The sequence below is a fragment of the Ylistrum balloti genome, unplaced genomic scaffold (assembly GCF_031769215.1).
Source record: "Ylistrum balloti isolate Yb309-2 unplaced genomic scaffold, AGI_CSIRO_Ybal_v1 Utg371752, whole genome shotgun sequence".
NCBI lineage: Eukaryota > Metazoa > Mollusca > Bivalvia > Pectinida > Pectinidae > Ylistrum > Ylistrum balloti.
In genome coordinates, this window is record NW_026782878.1 from 537 (window position 1) to 25000 (window position 24464).

The 24464-nt window shown below is 38.8% G+C and overlaps 6 non-coding genes across 6 annotated transcripts; all 6 read right to left on the bottom strand.

Moving 5' to 3' along the window:
- Positions 1-5238: 5238 nt before the first annotated feature.
- Trnad-guc (transfer RNA aspartic acid (anticodon GUC)) lies at positions 5239-5310 on the bottom strand. The gene has a single exon. It is a non-coding gene; the product is annotated as a tRNA-Asp (tRNA).
- Positions 5311-7896: 2586 nt separating this feature from the next.
- Trnad-guc (transfer RNA aspartic acid (anticodon GUC)) lies at positions 7897-7968 on the bottom strand. The gene has a single exon. It is a non-coding gene; the product is annotated as a tRNA-Asp (tRNA).
- A 1253-nt stretch (positions 7969-9221) lies between these two features.
- Trnad-guc (transfer RNA aspartic acid (anticodon GUC)) lies at positions 9222-9293 on the bottom strand. Its single transcript has one exon. It is a non-coding gene; the product is annotated as a tRNA-Asp (tRNA).
- A 1258-nt stretch (positions 9294-10551) lies between these two features.
- Positions 10552-10624, bottom strand: Trnad-guc (transfer RNA aspartic acid (anticodon GUC)). Its single transcript has one exon. It is a non-coding gene; the product is annotated as a tRNA-Asp (tRNA).
- A 6319-nt stretch (positions 10625-16943) lies between these two features.
- LOC132563510 (5S ribosomal RNA) lies at positions 16944-17062 on the bottom strand. Its single transcript, XR_009554803.1, has one exon. It is a non-coding gene; the product is annotated as a 5S ribosomal RNA (ribosomal RNA).
- A 368-nt stretch (positions 17063-17430) lies between these two features.
- Positions 17431-17549, bottom strand: LOC132563504 (5S ribosomal RNA). Its single transcript, XR_009554797.1, has one exon. It is a non-coding gene; the product is annotated as a 5S ribosomal RNA (ribosomal RNA).
- Between the last annotated feature and the right edge of the window lie 6915 nt (positions 17550-24464).

The following is a 24464-nucleotide window of genomic DNA, read 5'->3' on the forward strand; positions in this document are numbered from 1 at the left end:
GAAATTGAACACCGATCTCCCGCGTGACAGGCGGGGTACTTACCACTACATTACTGTATATTGGATTGATGTTAGGAATGAACGCGTCACGTGTCCCGTTTGTATCATACTGAATAGATTTTCATTTTCACGAGTAAGGAAAAATTAAGAAATTGATCCGAGATTAGAAACTAGTGTTGATGAAGATCAAAGATGGCAAAATTGAAAATCAAAATCCTTACCAATATACTACCGAGGATTTGATAATAATTGCAATTGTGGCAGGATCTATAATTTTGATATTTGTATTGAATTGTCTCAGTATTGTATTAGTCTTTATTAGTTTCGTTTATACTGTATGCGTCTAAGTGTTTAGTCTAGTTTTCGTCTGCTTATATCGTATCGTTTGGCCATTGGTCAGTTTTTTCTTTGTCTTAAGTCACAATATTGTGTCTTATTTTATTGGCTCTTGTCCATCTCGCGCTTTTTGTTTGTTCCGGTCATTGTCTGACTGGACAGTGAGGTGACCAGAGAAATTGTAAAGTCGTGCGGGTGAATATCTGCAAACCTCATGTATAACTGTAAGTTTTGCTATTTTATTATCCTGCAAACTCCACTGATTGCATTTGTATCCATTACTAAAGTATATTTGGTATCAGAAGTCAGATTTAAATTACTTTCATTATCAATATTTTTCTGTAATACTAGTTTGTACTTGTGCCGATAATCTCAAGTAATGATATTATTTGAATATCTGTATTTCTAATTTCCTGTCTAGGTATATCATTATCACATAATGTTACTACCGATTTAGTTCCGTAATTTAGATCTGTACATTTGTAACTTAACAGACCCGCTCACCTGTACGATGCCGGTCATATTTACAACAGACAAGATTTCCCCTATAACTCTGTGCCATACACAGGTAATTCAGCTTATGATAATTGTATTTTTAGTATGTATACAGATAATTGTACATCTGTATGTTATATTTTCATTTTCCATACTTACCGTATAACGTACTGTATATCTACCGAGCTATTTTACCTGTATATGAAATAAGTCAGTCAGAACACATTGTTCCATGTAATATCTTTCGTTTATATATCCAGTGCAGTATCAACTATATCTGTATCTGTTATAGTTTTTTTATACTGTGATACGTATTAGTTGAGCCAGTGCTACATGTAAACTAGTATTGTAACCGTGACGTATTAGTTATCACGTAATAGGTGTATTGTACTTGTATATTTATCTGTGTGAAATGTGTCGTATGGTCAACTTTATTATGTACATTATCGTTATGTTGTTTTATCTTCGTTATTGCAGAGTTAATCTCTTGTCGCCTGCAATTAAAAGCCAGGTTAATGGTTGATGAAACTTACGAGGTGTTGTTGTGGTGTTTTGCCCATAACCCGACCGAGGATTTGTAACGCAATGAACACGTTACATGAAATATACTGTGCCTCATTCTCAGCGTTCTGAATAGAGTTGCGTTTTCATTAGTTAGAAAAATAAGTAATTGATCCGAGATAAGAAACAGATGTTGATTAATGATAAAAGATAATGAAAGATGAAAATTGTGAAAAAATAAAATCCTCCCCGGCGGGAAATTGAACCCCGGTCTCCCGCGTGACAGGCGGGGATACTTACCACTATACTACCGAGGATTTGATAACAATTACAATGAACAGGTTACATGAAATATGCTGTGCCTTGTTCTTAGAGTACTGAATACATTTGCATTTCCACAATTAGGAAACACTGCGTATATGATGAAATGATGAACTAGTGTTGATGTTTGATAGCGGACAGGAAAATTGAAAAAGAAAAATCATCACATGCACGAAATTGAACATCGATCTCCCGCGTGACAGGCGGGGTACTTACCACTACATTACTGTATATTGGATTGATGTTAGGAATGAACGCGTCACGTGTCCCGTTTGTATCATACTGAATAGATTTTCATTTTCACGAGTAAGGAAAAATTAAGTATTTGATCCGAGATAAGAAACTAGTGTTGATTAAGATCAAAGATGGCAAAATTGAAAATGAAAATCCTTACCACTATACTACCGAGGATTTGATAATAATTGCAATGAACACGTTACATGAAATATGCTGTGCCTCGTTCTCAGCGTTCTGAATAGAGTTGCGTTTTCATTAGTTAGAAAAATAAGTAATTGATCCGAGATAAGAAACAGATGTTGATTAATGATAAAAGATAATGAAAGATGAAAATTGTGAAAAAATAAAATCCTCCCCGGCGGGGAATTGAACCCAGGTCTCTCGCGTGACAGACGGGGATACTTAACACTATACTACCGAGGATTTGATAACAATTACAATGAACAGGTTACATGAAATATGCTGTGCCTTGTTCTTAGAGTACTGAATACATTTGCATTTCCACAATTAGGAAACACTGCGTATATGATGAAATGATAAACTAGTGTTGATGTTTGATAGCGGACAGGAAAATTGAAAAAGAAAAATCATCACATGCACGAAATTGAACATCGATCTCCCGCGTGACAGGCGGGGTACTTACCACTACATTACTGTATATTGGATTGATGTTAGGAATGAACGCGTCACGTGTCCCGTTTGTATCATACTGAATAGATTTTCATTTTCACGAGTAAGGAAAAATTAAGTAATTGATCCGAGATTAGAAACTAGTGTTGATGAAGATCAAAGATGGCAAAATTGAAAATGAAAATCCTTACCAATATACTACCGAGGATTTGATAATAATTGCAATGAACACGTTACATGAAATTGCTGTGCCTCGTTCTCAGCGTTCTGAATAGAGTTGCGTTTTCATTAGTTAGAAAAATAAGTAATTGATCCGAGATAAGAAACAGATGTTGATTAATGATAAAAGATAATGAAAGATGAAAATTGTGAAAAAATAAAATCCTCCCCGGCGGGGAAATACACCCAGGTCTCCCGCGTGACAGACGGGGATACTTACCACTATACTACCGAGGATTTGATAACAATTACAATGAACAGGTTACATGAAATATGCTGTGCCTTGTTCTTAGAGTACTGAATACATTTGCATTTCCACAATTAGGAAACACTGCGTATATGATGAAATGATGAACTAGTGTTGATGTTTGATAGCGGACAGGAAAATTGAAAAAGAAAAATCATCACCTGCATGGAATTGAACACCGATCTCCCGCGTGACAGGCGGGGTACTTACCACTACATTACTGTATATTGGATTGATGTTAGGAATGAACGCGTCACGTGTCCCGTTTGTATCATACTGAATAGATTTTCATTTTCACGAGTAAGGAAAAATTAAGTAATTGATCCGAGATTAGAAACTAGTGTTGATGAAGATCAAAGATGGCAAAATTGAAAATGAAAATCCTTACCAATATACTACCGAGGATTTGATAATAATTGCAATGAACACGTTACATGAAATATGCTGTGCCTCGTTCTCAGCGTTCTGAATAGAGTTGCGTTTTCATTAGTTAGAAAAATAAGTAATTGATCCGAGATAAGAAACAGATGTTGATTAATGATAAAAGATAATGAAAGATGAAAATTGTGAAAAAATAAAATCCTCCCCGGCGGGGAAGTGAACCCCGGTCTCCCGCGTGACAGGCGGGGATACTTACCACTATACTACCGAGGATTTGATAACAATTACAATGAACAGGTTACATGAAATATGCTGTGCCTTGTTCTTAGAGTACTGAATACATTTGCATTTCCACAATTAGGAAACACTGCGTATATGATGAAATGATAAACTAGTGTTGATGTTTGATAGCGGACAGGAAAATTGAAAAAGAAAAATCATCACATGCACGAAATTGAACATCGATCTCCCGCGTGACAGGCGGGGTACTTACCACTACATTACTGTATATTGGATTGATGTTAGGAATGAACGCGTCACGTGTCCCGTTTGTATCATACTGAATAGATTTTCATTTTCACGAGTAAGGAAAAATTAAGTAATTGATCCGAGATTAGAAACTAGTGTTGATGAAGATCAAAGATGGCAAAATTGAAAATCAAAATCCTTACCAATATACTACCGAGGATTTGATAATAATTGCAATGAACACGTTACATGAAATATGCTGTGCCTCGTTCTCAGCGTTCTGAATAGAGTTGCGTTTTCATTAGTTAGAAAAATAAGTAATTGATCCGAGATAAGAAACAGATGTTGATTAATGATAAAAGATAATGAAAGATGAAAATTGTGAAAAAATAAAATCCTCCCCGGCGGGGAAATACACCCAGGTCTCCCGCGTGACAGACGGGGATACTTACCACTATACTACCGAGGATTTGATAACAATTACAATGAACAATGAACAGGTTACATGAAATATGCTGTGCCTTGTTCTTAGAGTACTGAATACATTTGCATTTCCACAATTAGGAAACACTGCGTTTTCATATGAAAAATGTAAATGATAAGAAACTAGTGTTGATGTTTGATAAAAGATAACACAAAGATGAAAATTGAAAAAATAGAAAAATAAGTAATTGATCCGAGATAAGAAACAGATGTTGATTAATGATAAAAGATAATGAAAGATGAAAATTGTGAAAAAATAAAATCCTCCCCGGCGGGGAAATACACCCAGGTTGACAGACGGGGATACTTACCACTATACTACCGAGGATTTGATAACAATTACAATGAACAGGTTACATGAAATATGCTGTGCCTTGTTCTTAGAGTACTGAATACATTTGCATTTCCACAATTAGGAAACACTGCGTATATGATGAAATGATAAACTAGTGTTGATGTTTGATAGCGGACAGGAAAATTGAAAAAGAAAAATCATCACATGCACGAAATTGAACATCGATCTCCCGCGTGACAGGCGGGGTACTTACCACTACATTACTGTATATTGGATTGATGTTAGGAATGAACGCGTCACGTGTCCCGTTTGTATCATACTGAATAGATTTTCATTTTCACGAGTAAGGAAAAATTAAGTAATTGATCCGAGATTAGAAACTAGTGTTGATGAAGATCAAAGATGGCAAAATTGAAAATGAAAATCCTTACCAATATACTACCGAGGATTTGATAATAATTGCAATGAACACGTTACATGAAATATGCTGTGCCTCGTTCTCAGCGTTCTGAATAGAGTTGCGTTTTCATTAGTTAGAAAAATAAGTAATTGATCCGAGATAAGAAACAGATGTTGATTAATGATAAAAGATAATGAAAGATGAAAATTGTGAAAAAATAAAATCCTCCCCGGCGGGGAATTGAACCCCGGTCTCCCGCGTGACAGGCGGGGATACTTACCACTATACTACCGAGGATTTGATAACAATTACAATGAACAGGTTACATGAAATATGCTGTGCCTTGTTCTTAGAGTACTGAATACATTTGCATTTCCACAATTAGGAAACACTGCGTATATGATGAAATGATGAACTAGTGTTGATGTTTGATAGCGGACAGGAAAATTGAAAAAGACAAAAATCATCACCTGCATGGAATTGAACACCGATCTCCCGCGTGACAGGCGGGGTACTTACCACTACATTACTGTATATTGGATTGATGTTAGGAATGAACGCGTCACGTGTCCCGTTTGTATCATACTGAATAGATTTTCATTTTCACGAGTAAGGAAAAATTAAGTAATTGATCCGAGATTAGAAACTAGTGTTGATGAAGATCAAAGATGGCAAAATTGAAAATCAAAATCCTTACCAATATACTACCGAGGATTTGATAATAATTGCAATGAACACGTTACATGAAATATGCTGTGCCTCGTTCTCAGCGTTCTGAATAGAGTTGCGTTTTCATTAGTTAGAAAAATAAGTAATTGATCCGAGATAAGAAACAGATGTTGATTAATGATAAAAGATAATGAAAGATGAAAATTGTGAAAAAATAAAATCCTCCCCGGCGGGGAAATACACCCAGGTCTCCCGCGTGACAGACGGGGATACTTACCACTATACTACCGAGGATTTGATAACAATTACAATGAACAGGTTACATGAAATATGCTGTGCCTTGTTCTTAGAGTACTGAATACATTTGCATTTCCACAATTAGGAAACACTGCGTATATGATGAAATGATGAACTAGTGTTGATGTTTGATAGCGGACAGGAAAATTGAAAAAGAAAAATCATCACATGCACGAAATTGAACATCGATCTCCCGCGTGACAGGCGGGGTACTTACCACTACATTACTGTATATTGGATTGATGTTAGGAATGAACGCGTCACGTGTCCCGTTTGTATCATACTGAATAGATTTTCATTTTCACGAGTAAGGAAAAATTAAGTAATTGATCCGAGATTAGAAACTAGTGTTGATGAAGATCAAAGATGGCAAAATTGAAAATGAAAATCCTTACCAATATACTACCGAGGATTTGATAATAATTGCAATGAACACGTTACATGAAATATGCTGTGCCTCGTTCTCAGCGTTCTGAATAGAGTTGCGTTTTCATTAGTTAGAAAAATAAGTAATTGATCCGAGATAAGAAACAGATGTTGATTAATGATAAAAGATAATGAAAGATGAAAATTGTGAAAAAATAAAATCCTCCCCGGCGGGGAAATACACCCCGGTCTCCCGCGTGACAGGCGGGGATACTTACCACTATACTACCGAGGATTTGATAACAATTACAATGAACAGGTTACATGAAATATGCTGTGCCTTGTTCTTAGAGTACTGAATACATTTGCATTTCCACAATTAGGAAACACTGCGTATATGATGAAATGATAAACTAGTGTTGATGTTTGATAGCGGACAGGAAAATTGAAAAAGAAAAATCATCACATGCACGAAATTGAACATCGATCTCCCGCGTGACAGGCGGGGTACTTACCACTACATTACTGTATATTGGATTGATGTTAGGAATGAACGCGTCACGTGTCCCGTTTGTATCATACTGAATAGATTTTCATTTTCACGAGTAAGGAAAAATTAAGTAATTGATCCGAGATTAGAAACTAGTGTTGATGAAGATCAAAGATGGCAAAATTGAAAATGAAAATCCTTACCAATATACTACCGAGGATTTGATAATAATTGCAATGAACACGTTACATGAAATATGCTGTGCCTCGTTCTCAGCGTTCTGAATAGAGTTGCGTTTTCATTAGTTAGAAAAATAAGTAATTGATCCGAGATAAGAAACAGATGTTGATTAATGATAAAAGATAATGAAAGATGAAAATTGTGAAAAAATAAAATCCTCCCCGGCGGGGAAATACACCCAGGTCTCCCGCGTGACAGACGGGGATACTTACCACTATACTACCGAGGATTTGATAACAATTACAATGAACAGGTTACATGAAATATGCTGTGCCTTGTTCTTAGAGTACTGAATACATTTGCATTTCCACAATTAGGAAACACTGCGTATATGATGAAATGATGAACTAGTGTTGATGTTTGATAGCGGACAGGAAAATTGAAAAAGAAAAATCATCACATGCACGAAATTGAACATCGATCTCCCGCGTGACAGGCGGGGTACTTACCACTACATTACTGTATATTGGATTGATGTTAGGAATGAACGCGTCACGTGTCCCGTTTGTATCATACTGAATAGATTTTCATTTTCACGAGTAAGGAAAAATTAAGTAATTGATCCGAGATTAGAAACTAGTGTTGATGAAGATCAAAGATGGCAAAATTGAAAATGAAAATCCTTACCAATATACTACCGAGGATTTGATAATAATTGCAATGAACACGTTACATGAAATATGCTGTGCCTCGTTCTCAGCGTTCTGAATAGAGTTGCGTTTTCATTAGTTAGAAAAATAAGTAATTGATCCGAGATAAGAAACAGATGTTGATTAATGATAAAAGATAATGAAAGATGAAAATTGTGAAAAAATAAAATCCTCCCCGGCGGGGAAATGAACCCCGGTCTCCCGCGTGACAGGCGGGGATACTTACCACTATACTACCGAGGATTTGATAACAATTACAATGAACAGGTTACATGAAATATGCTGTGCCTTGTTCTTAGAGTACTGAATACATTTGCATTTCCACAATTAGGAAACACTGCGTATATGATGAAATGATAAACTAGTGTTGATGTTTGATAGCGGACAGGAAAATTGAAAAAGAAAAATCATCACGTGCACTAAATAGAACACCGATCTCCCGCGTGACAGGCGGGGTACTTACCACTACATTACTGTATATTGGATTGATGTTAGGAATGAACGCGTCACGTGTCCCGTTTGTATCATACTGAATAGATTTTCATTTTCACGAGTAAGGAAAAATTAAGTAATTGATCCGAGATTAGAAACTAGTGTTGATGAAGATCAAAGATGGCAAAATTGAAAATGAAAATCCTTACCAATATACTACCGAGGATTTGATAATAATTGCAATGAACACGTTACATGAAATATGCTGTGCCTCGTTCTCAGCGTTCTGAATAGAGTTGCGTTTTCATTAGTTAGAAAAATAAGTAATTGATCCGAGATAAGAAACAGATGTTGATTAATGATAAAAGATAATGAAAGATGAAAATTGTGAAAAAATAAAATCCTCCTCGGCGGGGAAATACACCCAGGTCTCCCGCGTGACAGACGGGGATACTTACCACTATACTACCGAGGATTTGATAACAATTACAATGAACAGGTTACATGAAATATGCTGTGCCTTGTTCTTAGAGTACTGAATACATTTGCATTTCCACAATTAGGAAACACTGCGTATATGATGAAATGATGAACTAGTGTTGATGTTTGATAGCGGACAGGAAAATTGAAAAAGAAAAATCATCACATGCACGAAATTGAACATCGATCTCCCGCGTGACAGGCGGGGTACTTACCACTACATTACTGTATATTGGATTGATGTTAGGAATGAACGCGTCACGTGTCCCGTTTGTATCATACTGAATAGATTTTCATTTTCACGAGTAAGGAAAAATTAAGTAATTGATCCGAGATTAGAAACTAGTGTTGATGAAGATCAAAGATGGCAAAATTGAAAATGAAAATCCTTACCAATATACTACCGAGGATTTGATAATAACAATGAACACGTTACATGAAATATGCTGTGCCTCGTTCTCAGCGTTCTGAATAGAGTTGCGTTTTCATTAGTTAGAAAAATAAGTAATTGATCCGAGATAAGAAACAGATGTTGATTAATGATAAAAGATAATGAAAGATGAAAATTGTGAAAAAATAAAATCCTCCCCGGCGGGGAAATGAACCCCGGTCTCCCGCGTGACAGGCGGGGATACTTACCACTATACTACCGAGGATTTGATAACAATTACAATGAACAGGTTACATGAAATATGCTGTGCCTTGTTCTTAGAGTACTGAATACATTTGCATTTCCACAATTAGGAAACACTGCGTATATGATGAAATGATGAACTAGTGTTGATGTTTGATAGCGGACAGGAAAATTGAAAAAGACAAAAATCATCACCTGCATGGAATTGAACACCGATCTCCCGCGTGACAGGCGGGGTACTTACCACTACATTACTGTATATTGGATTGATGTTAGGAATGAACGCGTCACGTGTCCCGTTTGTATCATACTGAATAGATTTTCATTTTCACGAGTAAGGAAAAATTAAGTAATTGATCCGTGATAAGTAACTAGTGTTGATGAAGATCAAAGATGGCAAAATTGAAAATGAAAATCCTTACCAATATACTACCGAGGATTTGATAATAATTGCAATGAACACGTTACATGAAATATGCTGTGACTCGTTCTCAGCGTTCTGAATAGAGTTGCGTTTTCATTAGTTAGAAAAATAAGTAATTGATCCGAGATAAGAAACAGATGTTGATTAATGATAAAAGATAATGAAAGATGAAAATTGTGAAAAAATAAAATCCTCCCCGGCGGGGAAATACACCCAGGTCTCCCGCGTGACAGACGGGGATACTTACCACTATACTACCGAGGATTTGATAACAATTACAATGAACAGGTTACATGAAATATGCTGTGCCTTGTTCTTAGAGTACTGAATACATTTGCATTTCCACAATTAGGAAACACTGCGTATATGATGAAATGATGAACTAGTGTTGATGTTTGATAGCGGACAGGAAAATTGAAAAAGAAAAATCATCACATGCACGAAATTGAACATCGATCTCCCGCGTGACAGGCGGGGTACTTACCACTACATTACTGTATATTGGATTGATGTTAGGAATGAACGCGTCACGTGTCCCGTTTGTATCATACTGAATAGATTTTCATTTTCACGAGTAAGGAAAAATTAAGTAATTGATCCGAGATTAGAAACTAGTGTTGATGAAGATCAAAGATGGCAAAATTGAAAATGAAAATCCTTACCAATATACTACCGAGGATTTGATAATAATTGCAATGAACACGTTACATGAAATATGCTGTGCCTCGTTCTCAGCGTTCTGAATAGAGTTGCGTTTTCATTAGTTAGAAAAATAAGTAATTGATCCGAGATAAGAAACAGATGTTGATTAATGATAAAAGATAATGAAAGATGAAAACTGTGAAAAAATAAAATCCTCCCCGGCGGGGAAATTGAACCCCGGTCTCCCGCGTGACAGGCGGGGATACTTACCACTATACTACCGAGGATTTGATAACAATTACAATGAACAGGTTACATGAAATATGCTGTGCCTTGTTCTTAGAGTACTGAATACATTTGCATTTCCACAATTAGGAAACACTGCGTATATGATGAAATGATAAACTAGTGTTGATGTTTGATAGCGGACAGGAAAATTGAAAAAGACAAAAATCATCACCTGCATGGAATTGAACACCGATCTCCCGCGTGACAGGCGGGGTACTTACCACTACATTACTGTATATTGGATTGATGTTAGGAATGAACGCGTCACGTGTCCCGTTTGTATCATACTGAATAGATTTTCATTTTCACGAGTAAGGAAAAATTAAGTAATTGATCCGAGATTAGAAACTAGTGTTGATGAAGATCAAAGATGGCAAAATTGAAAATCAAAATCCTTACCACTATTCTACCGAGGATTTGATAATAATTGCAATGAACACGTTACATGAAATATGCTGTGCCTCGTTCTCAGCGTTCTGAATAGAGTTGCGTTTTCATTAGTTAGAAAAATAAGTAATTGATCCGAGATAAGAAACAGATGTTGATTAATGATAAAAGATAATGAAAGATGAAAATTGTGAAAAAATAAAATCCTCCCCGGCGGGGAATTGAATCCCGGTCTCCCGCGTGACAGGCGGGGATACTTACCACTATACTACCGAGGATTTGATAACAATTACAATGAACAGGTTACATGAAATATGCTGTGCCTTGTTCTTAGAGTACTGAATACATTTGCATTTCCACAATTAGGAAACACTGCGTATATGATGAAATGATGAACTAGTGTTGATGTTTGATAGCGGACAGGAAAATTGAAAAAGAAAAATCATCACATGCACGAAATTGAACATCGATCTCCCGCGTGACAGGCGGGGTACTTACCACTACATTACGGTATATTGGATTGATGTTAGGAATGAACGCGTCACGTGTCCCGTTTGTATCATACTGAATAGATTTTCATTTTCACGAGTAAGGAAAAATTAAGTAATTGATCCGAGATTAGAAACTAGTGTTGATGAAGATCAAAGATGGCAAAATTGAAAATGAAAATCCTTACCAATATACTACCGAGGATTTGATAATAATTGCAATGAACACGTTACATGAAATATGCTGTGCCTCGTTCTCAGCGTTCTGAATAGAGTTGCGTTTTCATTAGTTAGAAAAATAAGTAATTGATCCGAGATAAGAAACAGATGTTGATTAATGATAAAAGATAATGAAAGATGAAAATTGTGAAAAAATAAAATCCTCCCCGGCGGGGAAATGAACCCCGGTCTCCCGCGTGACAGGCGGGGATACTTACCACTATACTACCGAGGATTTGATAACAATTACAATGAACAGGTTACATGAAATATGCTGTGCCTTGTTCTTAGAGTACTGAATACATTTGCATTTCCACAATTAGGAAACACTGCGTATATGATGAAATGATGAACTAGTGTTGATGTTTGATAGCGGACAGGAAAATTGAAAAAGAAAAATCATCACATGCACGAAATTGAACATCGATCTCCCGCGTGACAGGCGGGGTACTTACCACTACATTACTGTATATTGGATTGATGTTAGGAATGAACGCGTCACGTGTCCCGTTTGTATCATACTGAATAGATTTTCATTTTCACGAGTAAGGAAAAATTAAGTAATTGATCCGAGATTAGAAACTAGTGTTGATGAAGATCAAAGATGGCAAAATTGAAAATGAAAATCCTTACCAATATACTACCGAGGATTTGATAATAATTGCAATGAACACGTTACATGAAATATGCTGTGCCTCGTTCTCAGCGTTCTGAATAGAGTTGCGTTTTCATTAGTTAGAAAAATAAGTAATTGATCCGAGATAAGAAACAGATGTTGATTAATGATAAAAGATAATGAAAGATGAAAATTGTGAAAACATAAAATCCTCCCCGGCGGGGAAATGAACCCCGGTCTCCCGCGTGACAGGCGGGGATACTTACCACTATACTACCGAGGATTTGATAACAATTACAATGAACAGGTTACATGAAATATGCTGTGCCTTGTTCTTAGAGTACTGAATACATTTGCATTTCCACAATTAGGAAACACTGCGTATATGATGAAATGATGAACTAGTGTTGATGTTTGATAGCGGACAGGAAAATTGAAAAAGAAAAATCATCACATGCACGAAATTGAACATCGATCTCCCGCGTGACAGGCGGGGTACTTACCACTACATTACTGTATATTGGATTGATGTTAGGAATGAACGCGTCACGTGTCCCGTTTGTATCATACTGAATAGATTTTCATTTTCACGAGTAAGGAAAAATTAAGTAATTGATCCGAGATAAGAAACTAGTGTTGATTAAGATCAAAGATGGCAAAATTGAAAATGAAAATCCTTACCAATATACTACCGAGGATTTGATAATAATTGCAATGAACACGTTACATGAAATATGCTGTGCCTCGTTCTCAGCGTTCTGAATAGAGTTGCGTTTTCATTAGTTAGAAAAATAAGTAATTGATCCGAGATAAGAAACAGATGTTGATTAATGATAAAAGATAATGAAAGATGAAAATTGTGAAAAAATAAAATCCTCCCCGGCGGGGAAATGAACCCCGGTCTCCCGCGTGACAGGCGGGGATACTTACCACTATACTACCGAGGATTTGATAACAATTACAATGAACAGGTTACATGAAATATGCTGTGCCTTGTTCTTAGAGTACTGAATACATTTGCATTTCCACAATTAGGAAACACTGCGTATATGATGAAATGATGAACTAGTGTTGATGTTTGATAGCGGACAGGAAAATTGAAAAAGAAAAACATCCTCACCTGCATGGAATTGAACACCGATCTCCCGCGTGACAGGCGGGGTACTTACCACTACATTACCGTATATTGGATTGATGTTAGGAATGAACGCGTCACGTGTCCCGTTTGTATCATACTGAATAGATTTTCATTTTCACGAGTAAGAAAAATTAAGTATTTGATCCAAGATAAGAAACTATTGTTGATTAAGATCAAAGATGGCAAAATTGAAAATGAAAATCCTTACCAATATACTACCGAGGATTTGATAATAATTGCAATGAACACGTTACATGAAATATGCTGTGCCTCGTTCTCAGCGTTCTGAATAGAGTTGCGTTTTCATTAGTTAGAAAAATAAGTAATTGATCCGAGATAAGAAACAGATGTTGATTAATGATAAAAGATAATGAAAGATGAAAATTGTGAAAAAATAAAATCCTCCCCGGCGGGGAAATGAACCCCGGTCTCCCGCGTGACAGGCGGGGATACTTACCACTATACTACCGAGGATTTGATAACAATTACAATGAACAGGTTACATGAAATATGCTGTGCCTTGTTCTTAGAGTACTGAATACATTTGCATTTCCACAATTAGGAAACACTGCGTATATGATGAAATGATAAACTAGTGTTGATGTTTGATAGCGGACAGGAAAATTGAAAAAGAAAAATCATCACCTGCATGGAATTTCGATCTCCCGCGTGACAGGCGGGGTACTTACCACTACATTACTGTAAATTGGATTGATGTTAGGAATGAACGCGTCACGTGTCCCGTTTGTATCATACTGAATTAGATTTTCATTTTCACGAGTAAGGAAAAATTAAGTAATTGATCCGAGATTAGAAACTAGTGTTGATGAAGATCAAAGATGGCAAAATTGAAAATCAAAATCCTTACCATATACTAAGGATTTGATAATAATTTTCTTTTTCGTATCTGAATCTGACATACCACACTTCATCAATTTCTTTTTAAAAATAGCGTTATGTGCAACTTTAAAATGGAGCTCGACACACTCAGCCGGATAATAAGGCACGTGTACTATTCTATAAATACTGTCGACCTCACAGGTAGGAAAACTATTGGACCAGAACGACCGCGCCGCCGGTTCAACGAAGTGCATTCGCACGAGAGCACGGTAAATGTCCCGTGTATGTCGTGGAACAGTGTACGATCCCGAGTCATTCAGAGTCAGATACATAACGGGTTGTGTCAGATCAGTGGATGTGTAACAATTGTTTATAACGGTGCCTAAAAATTCCAATGGTAACTTTCTGAGAAGACTTAAGTACTTTTTGGATATGACTTGACTTGTGATTTCTGGATTATTTTCCTGGACCAGTTCCACAATGGAATGGATTGGAAGGAATCCTTCAACAACCTCGTAAGTGAAATCTTTTAAGTATATCAGACCAGCATCTACAAAAACGTTTTCGTACACCGTTTTACCATTTTCGTCTAGAATCAAAGGATTACAAAACATTGGTTGACAAAATGTATGACTGACACTGTTTTGAAATGAAATACGTGAATAAATACTGGACCATGCCAACAACATTTCTTTGTAAAAAGACAATGTAATTGGTTTACTTTAAATGTACAATTAAAAATAGATAACCCTAGATTCATATTGGCTACCTTAGAGAGGAAATATTTACAACTTTCTTTCCAAATTGTCGTTACATCATTGAACAATCTAAAAACGAATTTAATTCTGAAGGACTTCATTTTCAGGTCTATATCAGGATACTGTAAACCTCCTTCAGACTTCAATCCTATAAGGGTTTTGTAGCCTACTAAATGGGCACCTCCGTCCCAGAGAAAGTTTAAACATAAATTTTTAAGTTGTATTTTGTAACAATCAGGGATGGAGGTCACAGCCAATGTATACCAGCATTTAGATAACATTAGCGAAGATATAACAGTGGCTCGCCCCAGAATGGTTAGTTTTCTCTGAGACCACAATCTTAAAGTATTTCTAATGGAAACAATCTTAGGGTCCCAATTTAGGGAATCACAACACTGGTGATTTGGACCTAAATACACACCTAAAACTAAAATTGCGTCCCGTAGTAATTTAACTTGTACCGCGTCAGATTCAGCAGCTGACATTTGTCCACTACCAATACACAATAACTCGGACTTATCTTTGTTTATTTTAGCCCCGGAAGCCCGACTATAATTTTCAAAAACAGTAAAGGCTTCGTCTATCGAAGATTTGTCTGACAAGGTCAATGTGGAATCATCGGCATGTTGAAAAATTTTTGTAGACATGTTACTCATAGGGATAGAAATTCCAACAATTTTATCATTTTTTAAAATTGCCTGACCAAGTGGTTCTGCCACGAGGACGTAAAGTAATGCTGACAGAGGGCAACCCTGCCTAACTGAATTTTTAATAGGGAAATATTTTGTTAGATGACCATTACATTTGACACTGCTATAAATACTATTGTAAAAGATTTTTATCCAGTCAATAAAAAAACCACAGAAGCCAAACTTTTCCAAGACTTTGAAAAGATAGGAATGACTGACGCGATCAAAGGCTTTTTCTTGGTCGATTTTCATAATATAACACTCTAAGTTTTCCATCATAGCCAGGTCAATAACATCTCGAATATTACTAATGTTATCCGCAATATCTCGCCCCATAATACAACAGCTTTGGTAAGGGGAGATAATAGAGGGTAATACCACTTTCAATCTATCAGCCATTACTCTAGCTAAAATTTTATAGTCGACATTAAGGAGACTTATCGGCCTCCAATTTTTCAAATTTGACTTCTCACCTCTTTTTTTGTAAATAAGACTGATAACACCAAGTTTCATAGATCGCGAAAGTTCACCCCTTTCTTGTATTTCAGAAATTACACGCATAAAACAATCTTTTAATTCTGGAAAGAATTTTCGATAAAATTCCACACTTAAACCATCCTGCCCGGGACTCTTGTTACTAGACATACCTTTTAAAGCAGACAGCACATCTTCGTCAGTAATTTCGGCCCCCAAATTCTTGTTATCACCTGGAGATATCTTGGTATCAATATCGCTCAAAAAGTTTTCAATATAGTTATTGTCAACAGATACACAATGACGAGAACCGGTGTTTTCAACGTGATATGGCCGTAGACACTAGACGACTAAAAGTTTGCCTATTTATACATGGCTTTCTGCATGTGCACATCCGGCGTACATGTATACTTGCCATGTCCCTTGGTACGCGACCACCTTGAACAGTTGAGCAAGGGCAGATGTGGAGCTGCCAGATGTTTTGTCTGTAATGATTTTCATTGCATGTGCAATGTAAAAGTGTAGAGTTGTGAGTGTGTACATTTGATATGTGCAGAGTGGAAATAGCAGTGGTCACGACTCTAGCCTTCAGTGAATAAAAAAGGACAAGGACTCAGTATTCGAGTAAAAAATGTGTCGGCCGTTATGTTAGTGAGGATTTTGCGAGGGGTAAAAATGATTTAAAAAGGAAATTATGAAGAAAAACAAAAGCCTACGACACCTGGTATTCCCAGGCGGTCACCCATCCAAGTACTAACCAGGCTCGACGTTGCTTAACTTCGGTGATCGGACGAGAACCGGTGTTTTCAACGTGATATGGCCGTAGACACTAGACGACTAAAAGTTTGCCTATTTATACATGGCTTTCTGCATGTGTACATCCGGCGTACATGTATACTTGCCATGTCCCATCGTACGCGACCACCTTGAACAGTTGACCAAGGGCAGATGTGGAGCTGCCAGATGTTTTGTCTGTAATGATGTTCATTGCATGTGCAATGTAAAAGTGTAGAGTTGTGAGTGTGTACATTTGATATGTGCAGAGTGGAAATAGCAGTGGTCACGACTCTAGCCTTCAGTGAATAAAAAAGGACAAGGACTCAGTATTCGAGTAAAAAATGTGTCGGCCGTTATGTTAGTGAGGATTTTGCGAGGGGTAAAAATGATTTAAAAAGGAAATTATGAAGAAAAACAAAAGCCTACGACACCTGGTATTCCCAGGCGGTCACCCATCCAAGTACTAACCAGGCTCGACGTTGCTTAACTTCGGTGATCGGACGAGAACCGGTGTTTTCAACGTGATATGGTCGTAGACATTAGACGACTAAAAGTTTGCCTATTTATACATGTGTAGCGACGCGTGGGTCACTTCGTGTCGTTTTTCGGAATTTAGTACAACCCTGTCCGAGGAAGCGAGGAACTCTGGGAGAAAAAGTGACGTCACAGCCTCTTCCTTTGGAGGCCAAGATACGATAGGTCGGTATTGAAATTCAGGCAGGGTAATCTGTTAGATTTTTGTGTTGTCAGCGCCCATCTCTTCCCTAAAATGTTATAGAATGGTTTACTAAACATCAGTTGCCACCTACAACCCGATAGGTTTGATTTCCGACCGTGTATTTTGGTATATTTTTCGATTTATGCGGACTTAAGTTTTGGCCGGAACCTCGTGTCGTGATTGAGGGGAACGTTCGCTAGCTGTTGAAATTTTGTTAAATAGTGGATAATTCGAGAATTGGTATTCTCGGGGAGTAGTTTTCTCTCGTTCGGTGAGGCTAATTTTGTGTGCCCCCCTCGCCAAGACGAACGTAGGAGAAGGCGGTAGTGTTGAGTTAAACTTTGTAAATTTGGAGTCGGTCACGTGGCGGAGATTTGTCCGTTCGGCGAGGTTTGAGACTCGCTCCGAGGAACGGTGTCAGATTCCGTGGGCCGAGAGTTAATTTAGCTAGAGAATTTCGACAACCACGACATTGGTTCCTGCCTGGTAGTTAGTCTAGGTAAAAGTTTGTTTATTTCAGGTGGCTTCTGTACATTGTTGGGGTTAATTAAAAACACTCACTGAGCCGGTTAAATGTCTTTCATGCTAAACTTTACTCTTGTAAAATATATAATAAATTGTTGAATCTGTTTAATTCTTCTCGTCATTATTGCCAGTACTTGGTCGAAATTTGTTTGTGAAATCTGCAAGCGAAAGCGGCAGTCGAACCCATTGGGCACTTTTATTATTGTAACTACAGAGGTGACGTCCGCGGTGCGGCCACTAGCGGGTCGCGAGACGTCGTTCGTTACAATTGGAACCTCCGGCGGGACAGGTACTAAAAAGATACCATTAGGAGTATAGGGAAAATTAAGCTTTAAAGGTCAAGATAAGTTATAAATAATTCTATCTGAAATTGGTTCGACTGTTCGATAAATACTTCTATTAAAAACTTAGTCATTAAGTGCTGGCAGTGATGGCGGAGGGCGGTGAGTTTAATTTTGATATTCCGGACTACGGAATACAGATAGAATCAATGCGCCAAAGATTAGATGAGCTGTTGTGTAGGAGCGAAACGCGTGGAAGGCGGCCGGCTCGTGATAGGGAAGGGGTGGGCGATGGCAAAATTGGGGAGGCCGCCCAAGATACGGGGTCCCCTCGCGGCCTAGGCCAAGGTACGAATAGGGAGCCCTCTAGCTGGAGTCCTTCAAGGATTAGGTTTAGTACACCCCTTGCTGGCTCGACCCCTAGATCAAGACCCGGGGCAGCCCCTTCGCAGGCGACTCAGCCCCAGTCGCCCCAGTTAGTTCCCCTGCCCAAACCCATAGTTGTCCCGGAAGCTTATAACGGCCAGGGTAGTTATAAAGATTGGTTTACACACTTTGAGGCTTGCAAGACCATTAACGCTTGGACAGAGGCTCAAGCTTGCCAATTCCTGGCTGTGAAACTCAAGGGTACGGCCCTTAGGGTATATAGTGATCTAACCCCCACAGAGCGCTTAGACTATAAAAGTGTGACGTCGGCACTTAAGTCCAGATTTGACCCCGAGAGGGATGTGGGTGTGTACTGGGCCCAGCTTCGGGGAAAAACTAGGAAGAGTGAGTCATTATCCGAGTTGACTGGGTATATCCAAAGGATAGCAGCTCGGGCCTATCCAGACTCTGATCAGGAGACGCGGAGTATTATTGAGATCCAACATTTTATCGATGCGCTGGACAATCGGGAGGTCCAGAAACAGCTAAGAAGGAATAAGCCTTCCAGTTTAGCAGAGGCCGTTCGTATGGCCCTTGATGAGGAGAGCTATGATCGGATAGGCGGGTCTGCTAGGATACCCCAAGCGGTGGGGGTCGATAGCTTAACAGAATCCCCCGTTGTAGAGAGGGAGGAGGCTCCGACCTCCGAGCAAGAACAAATAGCCACTCTTGTTAAGAAGATAGAGGCGTTACAGGCCCGATTTAATAGGGATAGGGATTATCGTAGGGGAGATCAGCCACCCCCCCCCCCCCCCCCCCCCCCCCGTCAGGGAAATTACTATGGCCAGGCTCAGAGGGGGCCTCAGTGCTTCAGGTGCTCTATGTCGATCGGGCGTCCGCGCTAAGTTCGGCATCAATATGGCGACGTCGGGGGAGCCTGTGGGCAACTCCGGACCGTCGAGTGGGGAGGCGTCGTAGACGGCCTCCCGACTGGATGCGGTCCGGGGCCTATGACCTCACCTGATTGGCCCTTCAGTACATTTATTTGTGTAGGTTAGGGAAGATGTCTGTATAGTAATTTAGATTATGTAGATCCTGTCTGAACTATACTTGTTTTATCTTTCATGTAAAATGGTGCTCTTGACACCCCCTGACCTGGGGGAGGGATCAAGACAGAAGAGGATGACCCGGGCCCCGGAAACTGCCGGCTGGAGACGTCCTGGGAGACTCTCGCCCTCCAGGAACCTTTGGTATTTGCAATGATACAGTTTTCTCTTATGTGCGCGGGTGATTGAACATTGGGATAGCCACCATGGACCCCTGGGGTGGTGGCCACACCCCAGACGTGGCAGTGACCCCCAAATACCTACTCGGAGACCTGGAGACAGGGAGACGTCCCTGGCGGTGAGAGACCTCCACACCCAATCAGGAGAACTTTCGTTTCTGGCGGTAAATAACTGTATGTACGCAACTCGAGGACAGATAACCAGGGGCCCGTGGGACACCAGAGTCAACGTCCACAACAAATTTCCCTCCCCCAGGGAAGCGTGTCGGACACATCTTTAAACATTACGACATTAGTGACTTAATAGAACAGGAAGGGAGATGACAGCGAGTTAAAATAGAGTGATAGGAATTTATTGGTTGGTATCATGTTATAAGTAGTACAAGTTGAGCCAGGTGTTCAAGGGGAGATAATTGGGCAAGTAGGTTAGTTAGCTGGGATAGAGGGGGAAGTCGCTTGGACAGGGTTGGTCAGGGTGGCCAGAGTTGACACGAACAACACTTTCGATTAACCTTGTCCTGACTCTCCCATAGTCAAAATTCATAGGGTGGGTTATTCGGCTTGATAGGTTAGATAGGTTTACAGTTTGGTTGGGTTAGAAAGGGAGGTCACCGGGTAGGGGCTGGTCTGGGTGGCCAGAGTTGATACGACCAACACTCAAGATTAGCCTTGCCTTGACTCTCCCAGGGTTCAAAATTGATGGGGTGGGTTATTCGGCCTGGTAGGTTAGTTAGGTTGGCTTCGAGTGGGGCTCTAGTCCTTGTGGCTAGAGTTGATACGACCAACACTTGGGCGGAGCACCATTCACAGCCATTTAGTTAGAATAGGGGAGGGTGTCCGAATGCCTGGACCGGCTTAATTTAGTCATATGTTAGTATAGGGTGGCTTCCCCAGTGATAGCTGTGGGTAGGGGGGGAAAAACTCTTGGCCGCCGGAGGAGGAGCAGAATATTTTTTTCCAGTTTGCTAATTTTATATATGTCACATATTTTTGTTATTTTTATTTTTTGTTATACAAGTAAATACCTCTGAGAGGAAATCATGTTGCCACCAAGGAGATGGTGATTATGGAGGTATTGCCCCTTAGCCAAGAACCTGACTAGTGCTAATACGGGTATTTCTGTTCAAAATGGGGGGTTTCTGAAGTCTGGAATGATGAATTTATATATTTTCATTCGACTGTGGTAATAATATTGAGGTACCACTAATAGACTAGTAATGATCATCATGATGGCCAGTAGTGAAATTCGAACATAGAATGTAATGGTTAAGCAGCAGCCATAACTAGTCGGGTTCTTCTATATTGTAAACTGTAGTTCAAATTGTTATAATGTAATGTACACAGTAAAATTGTAACTGTACTCTCTGAATATTTTTCTTGGCTCCAGTTAAACTTGTTGAGATAAAAATGTAAAAATTCGATTGTTTGGAGATGACAGTAATGGCCCACAATGTATCAATTCAAATTATACTAATCAAATAATGTACTGTTATATTGGCTGCTAGCCTGAATTATCTGTAACTTAAGCACTAGGAATGATTACCATGAACATTATGCACTTATCTTAGAAAGATGTTTAAAATATGCTCAATTGTGCTCATCTGTGCTTAAACCACCATTACCATGTACATCTGGTGCTACTCATGGAAAAAAAAATGCTCCAAAGATGCTTAAAATATGCTCAAGTGTGCTCATCTGTGCTTAACAACTATTACCATGTACATCGGGTGCCACCCATAGAAAAATGCTCCAAAGATGTTTAAAATATGCTCAATTGTGCTCATCTGTGCTTAAACCACCATTACCATGTACATCTGGTGCTACCCATAGAAAAATGCTCCAAAGATGCTGAAAATATGCTCAAGTGTGCTCATCTGTGCTTAACAACCATTACCATGTACATCCGGTGCTACTCATAGAAAAAAAATGCTCCAAAGATGCTTAAAATATGCTCAAGTGTGCTCATCTGTGCTTAACAACTATTACCATGTACATCGGGTGCTACCCATAGAAAAATGCTCCAAAGATGCTTAAAATATGCTCAAGTGTGCTCATCTGTGCTTAACAACCATTACCATGTACATCTGGTGCTACTCATAGAAAAATGCTCAAAAGATGCTCGCACATGCTCAATGATGCTTAACATGCTTAGGGATGCCAAAAACTTTCCTCGCAGTGGAGAGAATGTAAATTGTGTGGACAGCCTGAAGAGATCAGGAGTTGTTGTGATTGAAAGTGTTCAGAAACTGAGTTAACTGCACCTTGAGAACATCTGCTTAAAATTATGAATTTTATGGTGCTTCCCAGAACTTTAAACATTCCAGACAATCAACCATGTGAAGACAAGGACTGTCATGACTCATTATTTTATGGGAAGCACATATTTGTAATATTGATTACTTACTGTTAAAGTTTGGCAATAATTATTTGCTGACGCTCCAGGAGTTGCACCAAAGTAAAAAAAAAAAAAAAAAAAAAATCTGATTATACAGTTGTGACTCTTAACTAAATTACAATTGAGCAAGACTTTATATAAGTGACATTTAGATACCAACCAATTTATCTTCAGTAGATTGTAATTTAAAATTGTACAAGCAATTATAGCAATAAAGACAAGACTTGGGCCGAGTCATCTGGAAATTGAGATTATGTGTAATAATGCCAATATTTTTGTATTATAATTTTGAACTTCATGCTATAGGGGCCTGCCTCCATTAGGTATTATTATCAAATGGTGAAATTTTGTTGTATGTAAAGACATGAAATGTCATTCAAATTTATTGGCCAGTGAGGAAAAGATGGTACTTAATCAAATGCAATAGTTCATTATTATTATTATTATTATTATTATTATTATTATTATTATTATTGTGAGTCGAGTTGGATGTGGCAATTGATAGCACATGGCTAATCTTTTAATTTTAAGTTCAGTTCCGAGAAGTTTGGGCGGCTTTGGCCCACCTGGTTTGTCCTGTGGACCACGTGTTGTTTCAACAGCAATCCATGTGGAACCATCGTTGGCCAGCCTGGTGATACATTACCATTATGGGTGACAAACCTTAACTAGGTCAAAGGTCAAGGTCGGGGTTTGTCTTTCACTGGTGGAATTGTGGCAAGACATCATGAGATAGAAAGGATCAGAGGTAAAGGAGCCAAGGTCACTAGGTCAAAGGTCGATATTGCCGAGTAAAGGTCAAGGTCGAGGTTTATGTCGTTCACTGGTGGAATTGTAAGACATCCCGAGAGGAAATGAGTCATAGTCAGTCGAGTCCAAGGTCATTGGACCCAAGGTCAATATTACCAGGACAAAGGCCATTACTTAACATAGAAATATTTTACGGATTTTGAAACAGTAAGATGAGTCTCGGCTACGCGGTCGTAGCCTGCCCGGGTGGTTGGAGGGTGTGTAGCGACGCGTGGGTCACTTCGTGTCGTTTTTCGGAATTTAGTACAACCCTGTCCGAGGAAGCGAGGAACTCTGGGAGAAAAAGTGACGTCACAGCCTCTTCCTTTGGAGGCCAAGATACGATAGGTCGGTATTGAAATTCAGGCAGGGTAATCTGTTAGATTTTTGTGTTGTCAGCGCCCATCTCTTCCCTAAAATGTTATAGAATGGTTTACTAAACATCAGTTGCCACCTACAACCCGATAGGTTTGATTTCCGACCGTGTATTTTGGTATATTTTTCGATTTATGCGGACTTAAGTTTTGGCCGGAACCTCGTGTCGTGATTGAGGGGAACGTTCGCTAGCTGTTGAAATTTTGTTAAATAGTGGATAATTCGAGAATTGGTATTCTCGGGGAGTAGTTTTCTCTCGTTCGGTGAGGCTAATTTTGTGTGCCCCCCTCGCCAAGACGAACGTAGGAGAAGGCGGTAGTGTTGAGTTAAACTTTGTAAATTTGGAGTCGGTCACGTGGCGGAGATTTGTCCGTTCGGCGAGGTTTGAGACTCGCTCCGAGGAACGGTGTCAGATTCCGTGGGCCGAGAGTTAATTTAGCTAGAGAATTTCGACAACCACGACATTGGTTCCTGCCTGGTAGTTAGTCTAGGTAAAAGTTTGTTTATTTCAGGTGGCTTCTGTACATTGTTGGGGTTAATTAAAAACACTCACTGAGCCGGTTAAATGTCTTTCATGCTAAACTTTACTCTTGTAAAATATATAATAAATTGTTGAATCTGTTTAATTCTTCTCGTCATTATTACCAGTACTTGGTCGAAATTTCTTTGTGAAATCTGCAAGCGAAAGCGGCAGTCGAACCCATTGGGCACTTTTATTA